Genomic DNA, 20,452 nt, shown 5'->3' on the forward strand with positions numbered 1-20,452 from the left:
GAGAATTGTCTCATTGGCACTCATACATTGTACCACATCTTCTTATATCTATTAACCCATCTGAAGCAAACGGTCAAATTGAAGATCGCGTGCATACGGATTCAAAAAAGATTGAATTATTGACTTTCAAGCCAATAATACACCAGCGATGTTTTTTTTTCGTTTTTTTTTTTTTGTATCTTTTTTTGACAAAAACGGACCAAACTGACTTCGAAATGTATTTTCAAAATTCCGCTTTTATTCATGTAACTTTTTGAAACAAAAAAAAAATCCCATTTTAATTTGTGTTTTTATCGTAGCTAATGCCCCTTTAACAAACAAAAAAAGACATTATACACCCGTTAACATTTTCAGAAACACCTTATAACAAAATGTCTTTTTGGGTAAAGCCTTTGTTCATGTCTAAGTATTGATATTAATGACAAGATCTCAAAATGAGACTGTTTGGCAATTTTTTGTACAGATTTGTACTAAATGTAAGAAGTTTAGAGTCCCCATAAAATTATTATAAGAAAAGAAATGAAAAACTGATGTTTGATCGACTAATGTCTAAGGAAAAACTGAAAGATGTTATTGAAAGATTTATAAAACATTTTGCTTTTTCGAATTCATGGGTCAAACGTGGCCTTATCATAACTTATCCCATCTCCCTTCACTGAAAATCAACAATAACATTCGTTTTCCTATATCTGACATACATTTGCCTACTGCACACATCTACTGTATGAAAAAACAATTATAATTGAGTAACGAATAATACTAATAAAGGGATAACAAGAAGAAGAAAAACAAACGCACAGTACAACAGACCTCACCAATACATGTACCAACGACTGTCTTCTCCGAAATAAGCCGAACGCTGTACGGTGACCTATACTTGCTTATTTCCACGTCATTTCGTCTCTGGTGGTAAGTTGTCTCATTGCCAAGCAGTCCACATCTTCTTACTTTTATACAGAGACACGAATAAAGATCAACAAAACCGAAGAACACATAGTCCCGATATATAATTTGCGAAAAGCACAGAGATGTATAGTTGAATAAGTTACAGGTAAACCTTTCACTGGTTTCATCGACCATTTATAATATAATTTATATATATCCATGGCTTACTTGTTTATGTATGTAATTGCTTAATAAAATCGAAATATGTCAATTCGTGAATAACTTGCTTTATATATTTATGTTTTGTTTATGTTTTTGTGTATTGTGGTTTGTGGTTTTTTTTTTTATAAAAATATAGAGATGATTGCCAATGAGACAACTACCCACCAAAGTTCAAATAAAGTGGATGTAAACAATTATAGGCAATCGTACGGCCTTCAACAATAAGAAAAACCCATACAGTAAAGTCGGCTATAAAAGGCCCCAACATGAAAAGTATGAAACAATTCAATGAAAAAACTAACGGCTTAATTTATAACAAAACACTTTACGAAAAAACAAATATGACAGACAAGAACCAACGACAACCACTGAACTATACGCTCCTGACTTGGGACAGGCACATAAAGAATGTGGCGGGGTTAAACATGTTTGTGAGCGCTCAACCCTCCACTAACCTGCGACAGTGGTGTAACTGCACAACATAAGAACAAACTACAAAAATCAGTTGAAAAAGGCTAAATTCATCAGATCGATACAAAGGAGAAAAACATCAAACATAAACACAGACCGGACGTGGCAAGGTGTTTATCCATTCCTCATCCCTAACAGCAAAAAGGACACTAAGTAGAGATCTGAGAGTTTTTGCAGTTACTGACAGCCAGTTCAAAGCCAATAACAACTAATAAAAAAACATGTATCAAAGACTAAAATATCAATTAGTACACATCCAACATTCAATGGATTTAGTGTTAAGACGTCATTAACAGTCAGAGAAAAACATGACCTTGTTTGTTTACTTGCTTGTTTGTATGATTGTTTTGTATTTAATCTTTTTTTTTTTTTTTTTTTGTGGTTGGGGGATAAAAGTGTTTGTGTGCAGTTACCTTGTGTAAATAATCAAATTTTCTTTTAAATTGATATGTGTTACCTGTTTGTGCTTATTGTTTTTAGATGATGTAAATAGGGAAACAAAATAGTACACACTTAGTGTTACATTTAAACACGGAACTGTTGATTTATAAAGTTGTACAAATGTAATTAAGATGAAAAACATCTTTTGTCAATTGTCAAGATAGAATTTAAAATAACACAAAAGATTTTTACTTTAAATAACAATAAAACGATGTATTCAACGCGTTCTTTTTAAAATGTAAACAGTGTAATCGAGTCGCTTATAATTTCCTCAAAAGAAAAGTTTTATAAATATTAGTCTGGTAGATCAATGTGTAAAAATGCTATTAAGGAGGATTATAACTTTTGTAGTTTTATTATTAACTCAACCAGTCTATGGTATGTATTACCTATATATAGCACAGTATTTTTTTTTTAATTTATTGTATGGAGAGTAAAAAATACTTTGTAATGTTTTAAAATTATGCAATAAAGTACATTTAACTCTTTTGGATGTGTTTCTTTTGAATTTCAAACTTTGACTTATAGATTTCAGAATCAATAACTTTCTCTCTTTGTCCTTTGTCTTCTATTTGTATAATTTGTATTCCAATCAAGCAAGGGGAGTTGAAGAATCCTACGAAAGCCATTTGGTTTGGACATACAGACGACGGACTAATTGAAAGACTGATAGACGGACGGAAGGAATGATGGACAGTGCCTTGACTATATGCTACCGTAGTGTTTGAAATTCTCCAAAGTTGGCGATCTGATATTTCGACTTCCACTTGAAACTGAGAGTATGTAAGAAAGTGAACGAAACTTAGCTTTGCAATATGCCATATAGTGAAAATAAGAATGGAAACGGGATATGTGTCAAAGAGACAACAACCCGACCAAAGAGCAGAAAACAGCCCAAGGACACCAATGTGTCTTCAACACAGCGAGAAAATCCCGCACCCGGAGGCAGGCTTCAGCTGGCCACTATACAAAAATGTGTATATAAATTGCTTTTGAGCATTTCCATATGCTCAAGTTCATATGTGTTTCGGATAAGCGAGATTTCTGAAATAAGAATTTTGGTAGGCAACACTTTGTTTTTTAAGATAAACTTAATACAATAAGGTGTTTAGACATATTTCTTTCTTTTATAAAACAGTATGTGTTAAAATTGCAATAGTTATTTAATTATCTTAGTTTGGACAAGAAGAATAAATAATTGAATGGAGAGAAACTAATGTTATCCGAATTTGGATGGAATACATAATACACATTAGGCCAATTAAAATTAATTGATAGATTTTCATCCCCGCCCGCCCCTCTGAAATCGTTCCGCCCCAATTTTTTTTATTTTGAAAAAAATACGATTTCCGGATTTTGTTCATTTTCGTTACCGGTAACTATCGATAATTTCGTTTCATTAATAACATCCTGTTTCAAATTTTGGATTTTGCATTTCTTTGTATGTTTGATTCGTTATACATGTATATACATGATAGAACCTTATTATTACACTTGCATATATGAAGAACACGTCACAAGAGCGTTTCATATCTAATAAATAATAAAAAATAAAATCCTCCCACCCACCCCATTTTTTTCAAAAATTTGGATGAAAATCTATTAATTAAATTTACTTGGCCTTACCAAGGACTAATAACTGTTCTTATCCAAATTCGGATAAGAAGAATACATGACCTACTCACAGAGTTTAGTATGCAATGACGATCCTTATCCAAATTCGGATAAGTATATCTATATTCAATATTAAGTCGTTTTGGTCATTATCCGAATACGGATAAGAAGGACAAAGAATTGTGCATAGGAGTACTTTTTTATGATTTTCTTTTCCGAATTCGGATAAAAGCAAATTAAAGGTACCAAAAAAATGTATATATCAAGCAGCCTTATTATGAAAAACTTTATATACATTACTTTTCTTATATCTTAATTAGTTAATAATATGATTGATGATTTATTGTTGTTTGTTTTACGTCCAGTGGGAAATATTTCATGTACATGCAAATTTGAAAGCAAATTATTTACGGCACATTCGGTTCTATAAACTGCTTTCCTGGAAGAAATTGTGAGTATTTCGTTTGTCATTAGAAAATGCGAGTATGTTAGACTGCAGTAGAAAAAAAACCTCCAACATGCCATCAAAAGGAACAATGAGGACCTCTACAAAGATTGTTGCGGTTTTTTTAATGCTTGGACAGTGCTATTTTCTCACTAAATATCAGATTTATCGTTACGCCAAACCGATGCGACTAGTTAAGATATGGTTAGCCACAGATTAAAGAAGTGAAAGAATGTTTTTTTTTTACAGATCGTTTGTCGTTCTATTTTTTCGAGGTTTTACATGTCATCATAGTTTATGCTTTAAATTCATACAAAAATATAACAAAAAGAGAAACAAGATATTCCGAAATACTGCATTTACACACATAAAAATTTCAAAAGAAAATAATGTATGAATATGCAAGTTTTTGTTGTTTTTACTGATTCTCTTATAACTAATCAGTTGGAAGAATGTATCTTGAATATTTAGATAAGATTGTTTGTCTCCCTTCACTTTATCATTTTGGAGACCTTTTAACCATGAATCTGCATCGTTTGCCAGTTAATGTTTTACCAGTAAACAATTTTTTGTTAAAGCCTGAATATGTTACCAAATAGATAATATAGTAAGAGATGCAGACCCAGGATTTGAAAAAAAGGGGGGGGGGTGCCCCCTTCCTAGAAAAGTTTGGAGTTGAATAGGTAAAAAGTGTGGATTCAACAGTATATGAAGCATCTCAAGAGGGTGGTGGTGATGCTACCTCCCTTAAATCCGCCTCTGAGTGAAAAGAGTTCTTGAAATAGACATGAGCACGATTTATTCATTGAATTTTGAATTTGCTTGTCTTTCTGCGTTTTTTTCAAACATGACGATTCGACCGAATCTACTATTGTAGTTAAGATACCCAGTACACACACGGTAAAGTGTCGACACTTCATTTTGTAAAAAGTGTCAAAATTTCTGTCAAAAATGAAAATTTTTAATAGTAAATCAAAACATGAATAAAATGCTCCACAGGGCGCAGCTTGATACGACCGCAGAGGTCGAACCCTGAACAGTTGGGGCAAGTATGGACACAACATTCAAGCTTGATATAGCTCTGAATTTGGATTGTGATTAAATATTTGACACAGCATAGGTTTCTGACACAGAATGAATGTGGTCTAAGAACTTAAAAATTTTAAATTGGACATTCACATATTATGGTCCAATATCCAAAATCTAAATACATGGTTAGATTCAGCACATCAAAGAACCCCAAGAATTCAATTTTTGATGAAATCAAACAAAGTTTAATTTTGGACCCTTTTGACCTCAATGTGGACAAAGTTGATAACGGGGCCCAAACATCTAAATACATGGTTAGATTCAGCATATCAAAGAACCCCATATATTCAATTTTTGTTGAAATCAAACAAAGTTTAATTTTGGACCCCGATTTGGACCAACTTGAAAACTGGGCCCATAATCAAAAATCTAAATACATGTTTAGATTCAGCATATCAAAGAACACTAAACATTCAATTTTTGTTAAAATCAAACTAAGTTTAATTTTGGACCCTTTGGACCTTAATGTACTCCAATTTGAAAACGGAACCAAAAATTAAGAATCTAAAAACACGGTTAGATTCGGCATATCAAAGAACCCCAATAATTCAATTTTTGATGAAATCAAACCAAGTTAAATTTTGGACCCTTTGGACCTCAATGTGGACCAATTTAAAAACGGGGCCCAAAATCCAAAAACTTAATACACGGTTATATTCAGCATATTAAAGAACCCCAAGAATTCAAGAATAAAACCCCATTGAAATTGATCAAGAAATAAATAATTTATAAGAAGTATCTTCTTTTGCACAATACTGTGCAATTGAATATTTCTTGCTATTGCGCAATACTGTACAATTGACAATTTCTTGATATTGCGCAATACTGTGCAATTGAAAATTTCTTGCTATTGCACAATACTTATTATTTAAAAATTTACACATCCTGTTTGGTGTGTATCTCCTACAATATCATTATTATTTGCTTTTAAATATAAATCAGAAATAACCAACTTAAAATGGAAAATTTTAAAAGAAAAAAAAAAAGGAAAAAAAGGAAAAAAAAGAAAAAAAAAAAATCCCCCCCCCCCAATTTTTTGAACCCCCTTATGATTCATCACCCCCAAACTCAATCCCAGCCTTCCCTTTGTGGTATGGTACCTTGCAGTACAATTTCAGAGAGATCCATACACTTGAACACAAGTTATTGTCTTGAAACTAGAAAAATGCTTATTTTTGGCCCCTTTTTGGCCCCCAATTCCTAAACGTTTAAGGCAATTACTCCCGAACTCAATTCCAGCTTTTCCTTTGTGATATGAAACCTTGTAGTACAATTTCAGAAATATCCAAACACTTACACACAAGTTATTGTCATGAAACTAGAAAAATGCTTGTTTTTTGCCCCTTTTTTGGCCCCTTATTCCTAAAATTTTGAGGCAATTACCCCCAAAATCAATTACAGCCTTCCCTTTGTGATATGGAACCTTGTGGTACAATGTCAGAGAGATCCATACACTTACACACAAGTTATTGTCTGAAAGTTACAAAATGCTTATTTTTGGCCCCTTTTTGGCCCCTAATTCCTTAACTGTTGGTACCATAACCCCCAAAATCAATCCCAACCTTCCTTTTGTGGTATTGAACCTTATGGTAAAATTTCATGGAGATCCATTCACTTAAACTAAAGTTAGAGTGCGAAAACCAATGTGTCTTCGGACGACGCCGGACGACGCCAGACGACGACGACGACGACGACGCCAACGTCATACCAATATACGACCAAAAAATTTTTAATTTTTGCGGTCGTATAAAAATTAGTTAAATAAATAATTCTGTAACTTGACTGTTTTAGCTATAATATGATAAATAGTATCGTCAACTAATTGAAGCAGCTCGTTGTTGTATACTATTTAACATCTGCTTCCTTTTATTCCGTATTTCATTGTATTTTGTTACTTAAATCTTGTTTATATATATAATTTACACTTTATATACTTGTATATAAAAATAATATACATAAACAAATTATTTACCTTTTGTAAACGAAAAAAAAATATATATTTATTTCCAAAAGTCAAGAAGTAGTTAGACAAGAACAAGACTCGACCACAAACTTTTTCCGGATTCATATACGCATGTACAGATTAAGTAATCTGACGTAGCTTTCCTTGTATTTCGGTGAACTGAGGTTGAATGACTTCTTGTATTTTTGTTATCGTAACAGGCACATCTGTTTAGTATTCATGCCAATTGTTACTGACGCTGCACCTTTACTAGAGTGAAAAGCGGGAAAGGGTATACATCTGTACATAAAAATTATGCATATGGACAAATCCCTTAATTTAATTTAGTATTAGAACACAAATCGAGAATCATTTTTACAAAAGATTTCAACAAAAGAAATCTGAGTGTTTCCGTAGCGGAGGAGTATTAAGTTTCACCCTTGTGTCCGTCTGTACGTTCGTACGTCCCAGAATTGGTTACCGTTCTCTAACTTAAATTTGCCTCAACCAAATGTTATGAAACTTATACTTTACCACAAATCAATAATCAAGTGTGAACTTGGGTGGCGTAACTTTTACCGTTCTAGAGTTATGCATAAACAGTACAAATCCAACAACGATTTCTGGATTAAATTTGTTGTGTTGCATCGTTTTAATGGCTTCAATGTCTAAACACGCGGCGGTGTCTTTATTGTGTTAGACATGACGAGCTAATTTTGTTAAGTTCGAGCTGACAAAAGTGCTAGCAGATCGCAAAATCACTACATCCGGATGTTGACTTAGAGTAAGATTATAATATATGATAATATATAATTTAATATAATGTTATTATTCTCTGAAACTGACATTATCAGGATGTTTGATTTCTAGATTAATAACATATTTGTTAAGTTTGAAGGACATTTTTGTCATAAATCGGCATTACCATGGAAACCAACTGTGTGCTTTTCTTGTCGACTTGTTTCTTCATTCATATGAGTCTGACGTCGTACACGACCTTCTTATGACGATAAAAAAAGCTAACATTATCCGTTAACTTCACTTTTCGCTTAACAGATGATGTCCTCTTACTAAATAATGCAAAGTTTGGTGGCTTTTTTTAAAACATCTATCCCATCGAACTTGAAATAAAGGATACAACAGATACAGTTAAGTCTGCTTTATATCTTGACTTACATCTAGAGATTAAAATTGCGGGTGGGTTGAAAACAAAACTTTACGACAACAGAGATGGTTTCAGGCTCCCAATTGTGGACTTTCCATTTATAGGTAGCATATTCCAGCAGCGGATATGTTCCAGTCGTCGTAACCACAGGCCCCTTCTCCTGTTCCCCCGAGTGTGACCTACCGATCTAGACTTATCACCGGTTTTGTACTTACATGAGCAAAACGACTGGTGCCACATTGTAGCATGATCTACTTACCCTTCCGGAGCACCTGAGATCACCCCTGGTTTTTTTGGTAGGGTTTGTGTTGCTCGGTGTTTAGTTGTCTATGTCGTGTTCTGTATATATTAACTGTTGTTTGTCTTTTTCTTTTTTTTTGCCATGGCTTTGTCGAGGCCGAGAAAAATCGAATTATTACAGAAGAGTGTCCACCATGCACATGCACTGCACTATTATAAGACTATTAGAATAGAATGATATACAAATGGGTTAAAATTATATATACATGTAACTGTTATATACAAATATTCAAATAATATATAACAACAAACCAGAATATACTGATTGTATTACTACAATATAATAGTTATTACGGTGAGGTTGAATTCCCTGTAATTTATTCATCATCCACGCACGAACTTGTCTCAGAAAAAAATATATCTATGTACCTTAATCTCACTTTCAGGTATGGAGATTAGGTTCAGTACTTCAGCACTTCGATTTTTCACGTTATATAATGCAAGCTATATAACGCAAACGTTTGCGTTATGCGTTATAATATAAAAAAAAAGAATATGTGGTATGAATGCCAATTAGACAACTTTTCACAAGAGACCAAATGACGCAGAAAGTAAAAGCTATAGGTTACCGTACGGAATTCAAAAATGAACAAAGCCCATACCACATAGACTTAAAAAGGCCCCGAAATGACAAATGTAAAACAATTCAAACGACCGAAGGTTTGCGTTATATCGCAAAGCTTTGCGTAATAACGCAAACATAGGAAGAAATATAAAAAAGAAAAGTGTGGCGCTAATATGCTTCCGTACAAGCACATAATTATACACAAATATACGTTTAAAAAAAAAAAAAAAAAAAAAAAAAACGATGAGATGTGGTATGATTGCCAATATTAATAGAGCTTTCTTACAATTTGACGAAAGGTACGTATACGCTTGACGAATCATACGTTAGACTCGTTTTAGGGATCCTTTATTTTGACATATTTATGTAATCTTAATCGAAGCGTCATGAAACTTCGATGGTGTTTCATCTTAATGCTTGCCTATAAAGGACTGTATAGGCTCGTCAGGAGAAAAAAAAATTCCCCATAAACAAAAGATATGTCCGCAATTGTTAGATGGTTAAAACAAGTTAACGACGAATGTTCTGATCAACTGAAGATAATAAATATTATTATTAAAATCTGTGGAATACTAAAGCAACGACCATTAACTTTAAAAGGGGGGGGCTAATGTATTTGTTCCGTTTCACCTTTGTTTTCTGCGATCGCAAGAGTCTCATTACTTTTTTTCATATATAATAGTAATATTGATAGAAAAAAAAACTTCATCGCAAAATCTTTTTCCCCAGATTTAGTTCATATTTCTTTTTCAAAACATTGCAGCATCCTTGTATTGCAAATCACGATGATCCGCGTTGACATTTTGATGAAACCCATGCTTGAACAATTCCTGCGCAAATGTGTGAAATTGTGGTTAACAATAGTAACGTATCGGACATAAGGGAATGACCATTTAACTTCAAGGAGGGGTGGGGTGGGGTGTCTGAATGCTACCCCGGTGATTTTCCCCAGATTTAGTTCATATTTCTTTTTCAAAACATTGCAGCATCCTTGTATTGCAAATCACGATGATCCGCGTTGACATTTTGATGAAACCCATGCTTGAACAATTCCTGCGCAAATGTGTGAAATTGTGGTTAACAATAGTAACGTATCGGACATAAGGGAATGACCATTTAACTTCAAGGAGGGGTGGGGTGGGGTGTCTGAATGCTACCCCCCCCCCCCCCCCCCCCCAAATGCCTTATAGTGTTAAATTTTGAAAAAAAATAATCTGATTGATCGAGTCGAAACCCTCAATAAATTTCTGACTAAGAAAAAAAACCATACCCCCTCCCCTCCCCTTGAAGTTAAAGGGTTGCTCCCTAAGTCTTTTTGAAACATTTTTTCTTTATTTTCAGATATCAAAAGCGTGTTTAATTTGCATTATGCTGAAATTTTCAAAGATACGTTTGATTCAGAAAAGAATGTTGTTTTATCGGATAAAACATAAACTCTCACCATTATCGTAGCAATGTGTTATACATGCTCCCTTTAAAATAGGTTCACACTGTCGTTCAGATCAACTCGATCAAGCCCGATCAAAACAGATTAAGTGATCGGGAGACTGGTCTGAATCAATCGACAAGAATATTCGGCGTTGTCTACCTTGCTCGCCATCGATCTGACTTTCTACCAGAGAAATTTTGACATGTCAAAAATGTTCGAGTAAGGATCGAGAAGTCAGTTACTCGAGAAGAGATCGGGAATTCGTCGAGTAGCGGTCGAATTGATCGGAGAAGGATCGTGAAGAGATAGAGTTTGGTCGGAATACAAATATTTTACCGATCATCCCGACCTTTGCTTGACTAATATCCGATCATTTCCCGATCAACGCCAACCTGTTTTATTAGTGGTCCATGCAGATTAACTGGACCAACGTCCAATCGCGTACAGATCGCAGCGACTACTATTATTTCTTTTATTCCAGACCAACTCGACAATATACCCGATCTCTACGTGACCACATTCGACCTCTCTTCAATCTCTACCAGGTCATATACGAGTTCACATGACTGCTACACGATTTCTAAAACGGTGTGCAGATCTGATTAACTCTCATAATTTTGCTTCCGCAAAAAAATATTGTCACTGTTTATCTTTGCAAGGAGGGTTAAAATTCTAAAAGAGAAGCAAAAGATACCAAAGGAACAATCAAACGCAAAGGTCGAAAACAAACCGACTCAGCCATGGTGAAAAACCAAAAACCGACGAGAAGATAAACAGCACTCCACTAACACAACATAGAAAACTAAAAACTTAGCAACACGAAATCCAACAAATCACTGGGATAATCTCAGGTGCTCCGGAAGGGAAGTAGATTCTGTATTTTGGCTCCTGAGGATTTGTCAAATATTAAAGTAATTGTGCAATAAAATTATTAATTTTTAGAAAGCTGATGGCTAATTATGCCTTCAAAGTGGGTTTATAAGAACATCAAAATTATTTTTACCCGTGTATGGGCTATTTTCTGTTTGGCTGTCCGTATTTTCCGTAGGTCCAGAAACTTTTGTTGTATCAAAATAAGAAGATGCGGTATAAATGCCAAGGAGACCACTCTCCACAAGAGCCAAATGATACAGAAATTAACAACTATATGTCACCGTACGGCCAAATGTTTACAAACACTTTTTTTTCAAACAAAATTTTTGACGCAATTTTACAAACAAAATGAGAAAAAATTTTTTTTTATTTGATCTCTTGATAGATATATGTAAACAGTTTCAGAAAAGGTATCACTCCAAGGGATTGAAATTCTTATTTTGGCCAAACTGTAGGGAAATATGTGACATCTGTATTCCCCTTTTTGCAATATGTTTTAGCAAATACATGCAGGTTGTTGCCATGGATACACCAAAAAGAAATTATCTTTAACCCTTCAACTAATGAAATCAAATCTGGAAAATACTGATTACATACATATGCACATATATGACACAAACAGTAAGCTTAATTTGTAAGAAAGCATGGAAAGGGGGATGGTAAAATTTATGTATATTGCTATCTAACATAAGTACCAACGCAGTGACAAATCTCATTTGGTGGTGTCATTTTCAAGAAAAAGATCAGTGAAAACTCCCATAATATATCAGCGTCCACTCTAAGGAATTTTTTGAGGTCCTCTATGTTGGGCTCCTGCAAGTTTCTTATTCTGCCCGTACAGTTGTCGCCGTGTCAGCCATTGCCTCACCTAGATTTCTCGGCGCCTTCTTGTTCGTATTCTACGCTCTCTTCAAGCTCCTTCACAGCTATTAACCTGCCTCTCTTGAGCTCTAACCGCCTTGCCCACAAATGCAACTGCTTTAAATCCATAGATATCTTAAATGTATGATTTTACTCAGACTTCTGTGAAATACTGAATCTAACCAAATAAATGGAGAATGTGTCCATAGGACACAGATAATGACCCCGCTTGCATATAATGTTATGTAATGAGTGGTAGGGATGTGGAATAGGTGACTATTTCATACTCCATGATATATGAAAAAGGCGAGAAATTCAGATTAAATATATCAAAAGGTTGATATTATCATTTGCTTGATTATATCTTTAGTACTAATATCTGAAACTAATCAGATGTCCGTATTTATTTGTGACGCGGTTAAACCACAGTCGTAAATGCATAAGCTATTGGTCAAACCAATTAAACTCTATGTATTCCAATGTGGTATTTACACTGATGCTAGTTATAGAGGCTATAAATCTGATCATTTTGACATTTGCACCTAATTTACATTCAAAGGTTTGTATACAGGAAACATGATAACAATTATTAAAAAGAGAAATTCCATAGTGTCACCGTCTTTTAAGAGGAAATGGCAATGTAACTTTTTATCAGTTTTTTATTAATATTAAACCCAGTGAAAGTCTTACTCTCTGGGTTGTTACTACATTTATCTGACCAAACATCTTTTATTGTCTTTTGAAATTGAAATTTCTTCCTAATGAGAGATATAAAAGGGGCAAATAACGGAAAGTATTTAAGATGTGACGATTTTATTGGAAAAGCAAAGTGCGATTTTTGCGACTGCGTTGCTTCTAAACAAGACAAGATGATGAGCGGGACCCCCCAAAAAAAATCTATATACTAATGTATCAGAAGATGAAAAATATCCAAGCATATCTATAGGTCTGTTTTATGTTAATTGATATATGACAAGGTATATATTTTTGATAAACAAAATCTGGGAAAAGGGAGGGTACTTAATTGATGTCTCAGCTGCTCAACCCTACCAAAAAAAGTTTGAAGTGGCCCCTCCGAGAGTTTTTTTTATTAATTTAGTGCACATTATTTTAAAGAAGTTAAACCATTTTGACAGACATATTTCTTTTTTTCTTATTGTTTCCTATTATTGATAATACAACGGATATTTTCTCAAAATTTGCCGTTAAATTGAATTTGATCGCCGTAATACTTGACCGCTGTTACTTATTCTTTTTCGATCATTTGTGTCGATATACCGACCAATATAAGGAGAGCCGCGAAACGTGTCTGCATATTCATAGATCCAAAATTTTCCAAATATACATGTGTAAATACACAAGAGTGCACACGCTGAAATGTCTCGCCTTCTTTACTAACCATTGATTTTATGTCGATAGTCCTAAATACAAAGCTTTACTACAAGTAACACATAAACTTAACATGATCCAAGAAAATGAGGTCAAGGTCAGATAAACCAAACGAGAAATACATGTACACTTTACAATCATTCAATATACCAAACATAGTTGACCTATTGTTTATTGTTTCTAAGAAACAGTCTTAAACAAGAAAGCTTAACATTGACCAATGAACCATGAAAATGAGGTCAAGGTCAGATGAACCATGCCAGACAGACATGTACACCTTACAATCAATTTAGGCATTAAATATAGTTGACCTATTGCTTATAGTATCTAAGAAACAAACTTAACCATGAAAACTTAACATTGACCAATGAACCATGAAAATGAGGTTAAGGTCAGATGATACCTGCCAGACAGACATATACACCTTACAATCCTTCCATACATCAAATATAGTTGATATATTGCTTATAGTTGAAGAAAAACAGACCAAAACACAAAAACTTAACACTGAGAAATGAACCGTGAAAATGACGTCAAGGTCAAATAAAACCTGTGAGACTGACATGTACATCATAAAATATTTCCATACACCATTTATAGTTGACCTATTGCATATAGTATTAGAAAAAAAGACCAAAACTCAAAAACTTAACTTTGACCACTGAACCATGAAAATGAGGTCAAGGTCAGATGACACCTACCAGTTGGACATGTACACCTTACAATCATTTCATATACCAAATATAGTAGACCTACTGCTTATAGTATCTGATATATGGACTTGACCACGAAAACTTAACCTTGTTCACTGATCCATGAAATGAGGTCGAGGTCAAATGAAAATTGTCTGACGGGCATGAGAACCTTGCAAGGTACGCACATACTAAATATAGCTATCTTGTTACTCATAATAAGAAAGAAATTAACATTACAAAAAATGTTGACTTTTTTTCAAGTAGTCACTGAACCATGAAAATTAGGTCAAGGACAATGGATATATGACAGACGGAAACTTCGTAACATAAGGCATCTACATGTATATACAAAGTATGAAGCATCCAGGTCTTCTAGCTTCTAAAATATAAAGCTTTTAATTTTTTTGACCTTTTTTTGCTAAAAAAACAAAATAATTGTGAAATGCACTAATGTAGCGGTTCCAGACTTGGAGCATGTATATTTTATAGTTAAAGTGTCAGGGTTTGACATTTGATATGCCGAATTCTCTCCATTAATTGTCTATGGTATATTAAAATGATTGGATGGATCTTAAAAGCAGTAGACCAATATCGCGAAATTCCAAATTCTAGGGCATAAGGCGTTACTTAACATTTCAATAGTCCTAGTATAGCCTATTGGCCAGGATTTTATGAACGGGAAGCGTTATTACGGTTGCCCTGGTAGAGTGTCCATTGGGAAGCTCTGAATCTCCTGGATTTCAACAATTTAGCATCAAATTATGAAGTAGCCAGACTGATATATATATATCTCTATTTTAGATTAAGTTCTGGTTTCGTTGAACGACACACATGATACAAGACAACACTATTAGTATAAAGTAAATTTGTTCTTTCGTTCTAAATATTGTAGGCTTTAATGTGTAATGAATGTGAAAAATTGACGTCATTGTACTACAGTACTAAGTTAAAGCAATCATGTCACTGTCTAGTTCCGATAGGTGGTATATGAATATGGTGCTTGAACTTCATGGCAAAGTGATTTCACTATATCACGTCAACAACAATGGATACTAATCGCAGAGTCGAATATGGCGGAGAAACGAAATTTTACGGATCACCCATCGGATGGGGGAATCAGTATAAAAAGAAATCAGAGTATGTGTTTAATAAATGAATATGACAAATGCCATTACACCCTCATCTGGACCCGCCCCTTGGTATGGCCATGTACGGTTACCCGGCTATACTTGTTAATTTCTGTGTCATTTGGTCTCTTGTGGAGAGTTGTCTCACATCTTCTTATTTTTATTTTTAAAATTTAAAAGCGTACTAGTGCAGGCCATTTCTCAGCATCTCCGTTTGTACAGAATAACATAAATGATTATTACGAGATTTGAGATTTTTTACCCCTATTTTCTATTTTAGCCATAGTGGCTATGTTTCTTGACGTACAAGGAAATAAAATTTAATACAAAATTTATACAAGATACTCTGAAACTCATTCAGCCCAAGTTTGGCTGAAATTGATTCAGCAGTTTCAAAGGAGAAGATTTTTTTAAGTAAGCAAACTAGACTAGAAAATTTGTCTTTAAAGGACAATAACTCCTTAAGGGGTCAATTGACAATTTTGGCAATTTAAAAACTTGTTTGTAGATCTTACTTTGCTGAAAATTTTTGCTGTTTACAGTTTATCTTTATCTATAATAATATTCAAGATAATAACCGAAAACTGCAAAATTTCCTTAAAATCATCAATTCAGGGGCAATAACCTAAAAATCAGATACCCGATTTGGCTGATATTATCAGGGAAGGTAGACCTTGGCCTAATGAATACTTTAACTTCTTGTCTGATTAGCTCTAAATGCTTTAGTTCTTGAGTTATTAGTCAAAAACTGCATTCTACTCTATGTTCTATTTTTAGCCATGGCGGCCATGTTTTTTTCACGAAACAGAAAATAAAACACAAACTTTATTCTAGATACCCTAAGGATCATTCAGCTTAAGTTTGGTTGGAATTGGTTTAGTAGTTTCAGAGGAGAAGATGTTTGAAATAGTTTACACCGGACGGACGACGACGACGACGGACGACGTCGGACAACGACGCCGGACGACGACGTACGCCAAGTGATGGCAAAAGCTCACCGTTCTAAAAAGAGAAATGGGAGGATTTTTTGAACAATCAGTTCCCCCCTCCAGATAGACATGAAGCTGAATGGCCTCTTCTGACAAAACTGCAGACGTACAAAACACGAACAGTAGATGAAACCATGTCATAAAAGGAACAAGAGATCACTAGAAAATACGAAGAGAAGCGTAAAACATTCAAGTTTCATGTTAATGTTTCACGTCCGTATACTAAATGCAGAAAATTAAGGGTATTAAACTAATTCAAATATTTCAAAGGTCATAATGATTCTGCACTAAAATAGGGGTCGCCCCGATATTCCGACACCTCACCCCATTGGTCCGACAAAGATTAATAACTGTCGTCTTAGAAAATCTTCTTCATGAGGGTGTGGATGGGGGTTTACAGAACAGAAAAATAGGCAAAAATATAAAGAATAGAGAAAAATGGACAAAAAAAAAAAAGGATAGAGAATAATGAGGTGCTAAAATATGAAGATTAGAGAATAATGGACAAAAAGTATATGGAATAGAGAAAATGGACTAACATTAAAGAATACAGAAATGAACGACCCCCTCCCCAATCCAGACACTCTTTCGTAGAATCGTTGTTGATGTGTTATTTGAACTACTCTTTCTTATGAGTATATCACAGAAACAGATAATACCATACCACCTATCTGGTATTACTATTATTAAGAAGTACCATGGCCATATGTATATGAAAGAAATCGAGAACCTTGCAAGTTTTGGTAAACTAATACAAAATGTGTGCTATATGGGAACACATTCTACTATAAAAGAAATGTCATCAGCAGTGCAGTCACTCATCATAAAAAATAATGTTCACGTGATTAGGTCTCGGATACAGTCAAAACTGTAAAAAGTGTCATTTTACCATGAAGAGGGACTATTTTTTCCAAACATTATTTCCATTCATTTATACTGTACACAAACTTAAACATCGAAAACTTAAAAAAAAATGCGAGCTATCGAATTGTTTATTAATAATACACTCGAAAATTGGCGAGATATAGTTTATTACATCGATAGTAAAATTGTCCAATCAGTGATAATTTTTCTATACAAAAAAGACTTTATTAAGTTGAAACTTCGATTTAAAAGGAAGAAATGTGCTGTTAGAATAAACTTGAACTGAATAGTCATGAAACATTTGCCACTGTACATTAGACAAACAAATACATACCAATCATGTACAAATAGCCATGTCCATGTACTGTTTACTTAAGCGATACAATTTGTAATTGCATATTCATAAAACAACAAACTTTTTTTATGTATATAGTTATTTTTATTTGTGTTCTTTGTTGCATCTTTAAAAACACAAACTATCGGTTATCTTTCGAACAAAACAAGCACACATGCGACATGAAAATAACTCCAGCAACCCACACCACTTCCTTGACATTGACACTAGCACAGGAATGTACCAGTGTCGTGTTTTCATTATTTCTATTTACACATTTTTGCTGTTGTAAACTCGTATACTCCAACAGATTCCTTACGGAGAATGCTCCAAACTTTACAAAGTTCTATTTAGTTTACCCCTGTCTTAAGAGTTCAATATATCAACTTTAAATGATTCACTCTTCAACTAAGTACAAACATTGTTGAATAAAGACAAACTTAACTCATGCTCTTCTCAAAATAATTCTGTACACTGAACCAAGCATCTCACATACAATCGTTTAAGCAGTACAGCCTGATTGGGGCCTTAACTTATTTCTCTGCTTTGGGAGACATACAAAGCTGCGTATCGGCATGTTGGCTATTCGACAAAACTTCACAAATAGATATAAGAAGATGTGGTATGTGTGCCAATGAGACAACTATACATCCAAGTCACAATTTGTAAAAGTAAACCATTATATGTCAAAGTACGGTCTTCAACACGGAGCCTTGGCTGAAACCGAACAGCAAGCTATAAAGGGCCCCAAAGATGACTAGTATAAAACCATTCAAACGGGAAAACCAACGGTAAGTATATTTAGTTGGACAAAATTTTCGCTACTCTGCATCTCAATCATTCTATATTTTGTTTGGGTATAAATACATCCCACTATTTTCACTAATACATATCTACCAACCTACCTTACATAAATTGCATTAACTGTTCTTAGTCATTCGATGGACAAGGTCAAGTGAGTTTTAATATAAATTTAAAATGAAAGAGGGAATAGAAATATTGTCACTTTGGTCTTCTTCAGACTGACAGTAAATCGTTGCCAAAGTTGGACGTCCGTTTGATTGTGCGGGGTGTATAATTTTCAACATATGGCAGAGTGGTGTCGTTATATCCGATGTCTCCTGTAGAGAGAGTGCCACGCTCTCTACAGGTTAAGAACCATTGCAACAACTCTTTGGGGGGCCGTCGGGGGCCCTTTGTCTGAGCCTGTTGCAAGGCAAATTTCTGTCCCTGTTCAATATACTTTCATTGTCCAGTAACAGTCCAAGTTTCATTGACTTTTTTACAGGGCATACCTATAGTATTCATTGTTAAATTGTTCTCGTCCTGAACATACTTGTAATATTTTCCACTGGACATTAAGCAAAATTATAATATTGTAGGTACTTTATGAATATGTTATTATTATTTTGGGTACTCTCAGGAGGATTAGTTTTAACCTATTGAAATAAAGATTATTTATAATTTAAAATGTTGTTCAATTATTCCGTGTCGGACTAATGGGGTGTCGGACTAATGGAGCGTCGGACTATCAAAGGTGATTGGATCCCCTTTACATATTACATATAATTTTCAAAGTATCATATTTTGTTTAATAAACCTTATCTGCTAAATAGATAGATACATTCATATTAATTCTAGAACAATGTCCGTGAAAAGTCTTTTATGGAGCAACCATTTAACAATTTTATTTATTTCTTCAACGCTATCAATCAAATTATTTTGTTCAAAATTTTTCAACACTTTAAGGTATGGGAGAAATCTAGATTCAGAATATTTATTTTTTGTCATCTGTTTAAATAGAATATTTTTTTCATCAGTTCGGGAATCAGAATATTAATTTATGAAAAAAAAACATAACATTAAAGATAAATGGTCGTTCCATTAGTAGAGAAAGTCATTTTCATTTTCCAGTTGATGTATATCATGTATATAAACATAGATAAGGTATAGAATGTTGTCCAATTTGTAATTACTGCGTTAAAACGCGAGAGAAACTTCGCGCTTTCATTTTATTAGTGCTTTGACCCTTTGTTTGTGATTTATTACACATTTTAGATTAAGAAGTTTAAATGTTATCCATCTGCAATAAGTATTAACCGAATTTCTTTCTGTATCTGAGGTGGTTGTCAGAATGTTCTGAACTCATAAATTATAAATTTCTTCGGCCTTGTATTCTCGATGACTGGTTGATTGTACGGAATTCATGAATTTTATTAATTATAATAAAGTAATTTTTAATGCAGTAAAAAACAAATTCATGTAAATGATTATGTTATATTTATTATGTATTATATTATACAATTTAGATTAATTCATTAATGTAGAATATGTGTTCGTCTATGTGCTTATATATACAAACTATAATATTATGTTGTTTTTTAGTTACTTTGAAAATAATTTTTCAAACTAACTTTCCTTGTATAACTAGTAATTTAACAATTTGTTCTTCCAAATCTCTCTAAATCTTGATAACCTAATACATAATATGTAAGGGTAAAAAATTGAGGTCATTTACGAATCTTTTCTCACGAGCTATCAAAGCGACATGTTAATGAGGTTAGATGAACCAGTTCACATGATTATCTCATGAAATATGATTTTTACGATGCACATCACTTGTTTGTTGAGGAACAAAGACAAACCTATGAATTAGTTGATCGTCAAGACATTTTTGTAATAAATAATTAGGCAGAGGGTAACAGGTTTATGAAGTTAAAATCATATTTCATCATTTTGACAAACACTTTTT

The 20,452-nt window shown here is 33.7% G+C and overlaps 1 long non-coding RNA gene across 1 annotated transcript in view; it reads left to right on the top strand.

Annotated features, from left to right (window-relative positions):
* The first annotated feature begins 1,970 nt into the window (after positions 1 to 1,970).
* LOC127721512 (uncharacterized) overlaps positions 1,971 to 20,452 on the top strand; it is a 37,834-nt gene continuing 19,352 nt past the window's right edge. Inside the window, exon 1 of the long non-coding RNA XR_007991274.1 lies at positions 1,971 to 2,397. This is a non-coding gene — a long non-coding RNA (uncharacterized LOC127721512). The remainder of the gene's footprint in view (positions 2,398 to 20,452) is intronic.

Source organism: Mytilus californianus, unplaced genomic scaffold (assembly GCF_021869535.1).
Source record: "Mytilus californianus isolate M0D057914Y unplaced genomic scaffold, xbMytCali1.0.p SCAF_12, whole genome shotgun sequence".
Lineage (NCBI taxonomy): Eukaryota > Metazoa > Mollusca > Bivalvia > Mytilida > Mytilidae > Mytilus > Mytilus californianus.